This window comes from Nanorana parkeri, unplaced genomic scaffold (assembly GCF_000935625.1).
Source record: "Nanorana parkeri isolate BGI_ZX_2015 unplaced genomic scaffold, ASM93562v1 scaffold1940, whole genome shotgun sequence".
Taxonomy (NCBI): domain Eukaryota; kingdom Metazoa; phylum Chordata; class Amphibia; order Anura; family Dicroglossidae; genus Nanorana; species Nanorana parkeri.
In genome coordinates this window covers 139,783-144,969 of record NW_017308208.1, presented here as the reverse complement: position 1 = coordinate 144,969, position 5,187 = coordinate 139,783, and positions in this window count along the sequence as shown.

Below are 5,187 nucleotides of genomic sequence, written 5' to 3'. Positions count from 1 at the left end.
GTGCCGACAATTTACGCAGAGGTTTACATAGTTGCCCATTCACATCAGTCCCTGTCCACCTAGTCACTTGCCTTCTGGACCCCGTTCCCTCAAAACTACTATGACCCCCCCCCTCTTGCTCTATCTTACACTCTCTAACCCATATCTTAAATCTCATCCTTTCCACTGGTATCGTCCCCTCCAATCTAAAACATGCACTCGTCAGTCCAATACTTATAAAGCCCTCACTGGAGCCCACCAGTTTTGAACAACAAGCTCCTTGTCTGCAGCCGTCTGAGCCGCCACCTCACTGATAACAGCCTTCTTGACTACCTACAGTCCGGCTTTCGCCCCCCAACACTCCATTGAAACTGTCCTCCTAAAACTCACTAACTAACTTACCAACTGGTAAAAACAATGGCCACTACTCCGTACTCAAATTCCTAGACTGCTTTGTGGCCTATGACACCGTTGACAACCCGCTCCTCCTCAAAAAAACTCCCCGCCCTTGGCCTCCAAGGCTCTTCTCTTTCCAGTTTCTCCTCCTTCCCATCTCAGGACACCTTCAGCCTCACCTACAACTCTACCTCCTGATCTCCTCTCCAGTTATTTTTTGGCACACACACACACACACACACACACACACACATATATACAAATAAATAAATACATACACATACAGAATACAAAAACAGGGTCACTATATATACCCTTCGGTTACACGCTCGTAATGGCTTCCTACACATATTGTGATCTAAAAACACAAAAGGCCTATAGCCTCCCTGGACCACACGGCCACATACTAGGCATCAATTATGTACTAATCATTAATAAATATTGATAAAAATCCTTGGGAGAGATGGGGTTCATCATATATTGCCATAATTGGAGTGTAGAATCTTACATCGATGCACCGTGGGTCCATTCTTCTACACGTTTCACTAAAAAGCTGGGAGGCTGCCTTTTTGACAGGGTCTTGGTGATGGATCAGTCCATGTCCCCACCAGAGCAGAATTGATCGCCTAGAGGACACAGGGAGCGAGAGGCTTGCATGGGAGCTAGGGCGGTGCGAGGCTGGTTTTCATCCATATTAGATTCAACTGCTCCACAAGAAAATCCAGGATCACCTCTCCCACCGAGCCCCCTGACCCCCACTCCCTCCACCATATAATATGAATAAAAGGTGAACATTGTGAGTAGTTTTCGGAGTCTAATAATACTTTTACTAGGAGGGGATTCCGGACAATATAAGATTTAAAGCCTGCGGTCAATGTGTTCAAAGGTCAGTAAATACAGTGAACCCGTGTTCACATTCAGCGCCCAATCATCTGGAAGGAAAATTAAAAAACAAAAAAAACGTCTTTGCTTTATTAGAGTGAACACGGCATCCCCTTTTTTACTAAGCTCAGTAAACGTTCACTCTGCTAAGTGAACAGTCTCTGCTCCTTTAGTAAATCCCCCTGGTGTGCCAGGCTGCGGCCCCCCTCCTGGCTCCCTGGACATCCGGTGGTGGCTGTGTACCATCTACTGGGTTTTCCCCTGGCGCCAGGCAGTGTGTGGGCCGCAGCCGGATCCTCCCTGTTCTCGGACGGTGCCAGGCTACACAGAACGCTGGAGAAGGACATGGACAGTTCCGACAGAGGACGGAAAGCGGCAGCACCGCGCCAATCCCACAAATAAACAACGTGCAGTGCCAGCAGCGCTGAGTGGGGAGCAGAGAGCCATGGCAGCGTTCCATAGGGTCATGCGGTGCTCGCCCTCGCTGGTCACATGTCATCCGTCGCCGATCGATGGGCATCCGTCCCCAGACAATCCAAGTCCCTGAAAATCTCCACTTCAGAGTCCTCCCAAGTCTCGGCTTCGGCTCGGTTCCCGAAGTCTTGGCTCCGTTGCGGTAACAGCTGCCATACGGAACGTTTAAAAAGCAAACATTTCATAATCCAATTCGGTGAATAGGCCAGGCCGGGATTATAGGACAATCTGCGGCACTTATATATATTAATCAGATATGAACAGAGCTGGCAAAACATAATAAGTACACCCCGGACATGGTGGCGGCAGTCCTCGGCTCTCACCCTCGCTTCCCCCGCCTTCCACCCATACACTACCGGATACAAATAACTATAAGAGCTCATCTGGACGCAGTGTGCCGTGGCGGACACACATATATATATATGTTGAGGAACGTTGTATCAGGGAATAATGCACCACACGGGTTATAATGCACCACACGCACCATAAATGAGCAGCTTTTTTTTTCTGTGTGTGCTAGAGGTGTGCCATTTGAAATGAATCCAAGTCCAAAAAAAGCACCAAACCAATTAAAAGGAGAACTATGGGGTCAGGGCTTTTCCCCATAGTTCTCCTTAGGGTAACGGGAGGACACAAACTAGCGTCCTCCCGTCACCCTAAGCTCAGTATATAGGGAGCTACAGCTCGCGGTATACTGAGACGCCGCAGCCGGAGCGGATCCAGACATCGATGTCGAGATCCGCCCAGCTGCATGAGTGACAGCTGGCTCTGCCTATCTAGAGGCAGAGCCAGCTGTACCCGCCCCCTCCCCCGTCCGTTCCGCCAGTCAGCGCTGGAGGATCGGAGCGGGGAGGGGGGAATCCAGCCACTCCCCTGTCACGGCAGAGAGCCGTGACAGGATCGAGAGGTGAGCGAGCGCCGGTATGTGTTCGCTCACCTCCCGATCTACTGAGCCGACCTGTGACAGTCTCATTGTCACAGGTCGGCTATAACTATGAGGTGAGTGAAAAGCACTCACCTCATAGTTCTCCTTTAACCGAGAGGCCAACAGCTTTTTATAATGGCATTCGTGCAAAAAAAGACAAAACCAACACGCTTTGGGAGCACGAACACGTTACAAAAAAAAAAACCTGAAACAAATTGGAAAAATTCATAATAATAAAAATGTTTATGAATGGTGTTCTGATATCATTTCTTACAGTGATAAGATAACTGACGGAAGCCGGATTATAAAAAACGATGGGTTTAGAAAGGAGAAAATCAAAATCAATAAACAATATAATAATCATTTGCAATGAACGATAATAAATATGTTTAAAATGAATGGCTCTGCAATGCACTAATGTGTACTGGGGGGGGGGGGGGATTTTAATATGTTTGTGAATTTTAATTGGCCGCCTTTCAATAAATATTAACTTATAATGCCTTAAGAGCATGTGACAACGCGCAGGAAAGACGTGGTGACACAGCCGGCTTGTACCGGACAGCGGGGACTGTCTCAAAGCTAAGGAGAAATCACATGACTGGGGGGGCATAGATTTTATAGCGGGACAGGAAGCCGCCAGGGGCCACTGAGGCTTGTTGTGTATGTCGGAGAGAGTCCGGCCTGTTCCTGTAATTAAGACCGTTCGCTGCTGCTCTCTCTCCTTGTGCATGGTGACTGGTCCTGTCTCCGCCCCCTCTTTTAATAAAGACAGCGCACTGCTGCTCTCTTTCTGCAGGGTGACTGGTCTTGTCTCCGCCCCCTCCTTTAATAAAGACCGGTCACTGCTGCTATCTCTCTCTCTGCAGGGTGACTGGTCTTGTCTCCGCCCCCTGCTTTAATAAAGACAGCTCACTGCTCCTCTCTCTTCTTGTGCAGTGTGGCTGGTCTTCTATCCACCCCCTCCTGTTGCTTTTTATGGGCAGCCTGTAGTGGGTGGGGCCTGCTGGGCCCCTCCCACAGCTATGCTCAGCAGAGTAATGATGTCACCACCACTTTTACAAGGTAATATTTTGGGTTGGATTTCTATTCTGCTCAGATAAAGGTGGAGCGGGAATGTTAGTCCTCACACCTACCTATAAAGCAGCCTCAGACCATCTGCAAAGAAAACAGCGCCGTTTATAGGGTCCAATCAGATTCTTCCGCTCAATGTATGGCCCGTCCGGCAGGAATAGCTGCGATCTGATTGGCCGCTCTGTATATAACTGATCTTACCTAGCCCAAGGTGTTTGGACTCTTACAAGCAGCAGGATCCTTTTTAATTAGCGTAGCAGAGGTGTCGCCGAGTTCTGGATCCGGCCGGCCACATTTTACGACCTCTATAAATCGCATTCCAGAACTGACAAACAACAGGCAGGACTCCAACTGCGCGTCTATGGGAGTCCTCCGCCCAGATCTATCCCTGCAAACAGCAAAGTAACCAAACGCACAACACCGTCCGGACGCAGTGACATGGGATGTTTGCCTTGCAGTGCTGAGGCCCTGGGCTCAGTTTCCACCAGAGCTCAATCCGCATGGAGTTTGTGCACACCCTGCACATTGGTGGCAAGGAGGAGCTGGGCTGACATTACATGACCCGCGGCCTGTTCTGAACACCGCATGGCGCACATTACGCACTCATCCGATGGCTTAACCCCGTCATGACCGCAGGAATACTGAAGTCCATTGATGTTTGGAAACCCTCAGGCGCAGCAGCCCCAGGGATGGAGCTTCTCGAAACGGTGGTGTCCGGGGTACAGCCGAAGGACGGTGATCACCAGCAGGGAGTCAGTGCGCGTCTGGGACTATCGGCGTGCTCACCGTGGGTGTATGGCGCACCATTGGCAAGCTACGTGCACTCTTGGGGCCGCGTACGTTGCTGCGGATAAATCAGCGGATCTGCATACTAGAGGCTTAAAAAGAACCTTTTACATTTGGCCGGAGGCTGGAAAATCATCCGTTCACATTGGTGCGTTGCTTTAATGCATGGCACGTTGAACGCTCATTATCATGCATTGCGTTAAGAAGCCCATTCATCATGAATGCGCCGCAAGGAACCAAACATGCCGCATGTCACCTTTCTGATCGGTCACACGTGTGCACTGTGGTGTGTTGTCTTAGTGTGCTCGGGTGCTATTCAAAATGAATGGCAATGCAATGCACTACTGCGGGGGTGGGCAGCCTTGGGACTTCAGCTGTGCTGAAACTAGAAATCTTATCATGTCTCTTCCTCGGGGAGTCCCGACTGTGGCTGTCAGTCTTGCAATGCCACATGGGACTTGTAGTTCCACAACAGCTGCGGTGCCGAGGTTGCCCACCCCTGCACTACTGCCTGACACACAATGCACACTCAGGGGCTGGGAGACAGCGTGTGTGTGTGTGGTCAGGCCAGGTAGCGGGCACATCATTAAGGTGACCTCTGACCCCTTTAGCAATGGCAGCTGTCACATGTCTGCCCTGACATGTTCCTACTAAGTCCCTCTCCACCCAGAGAG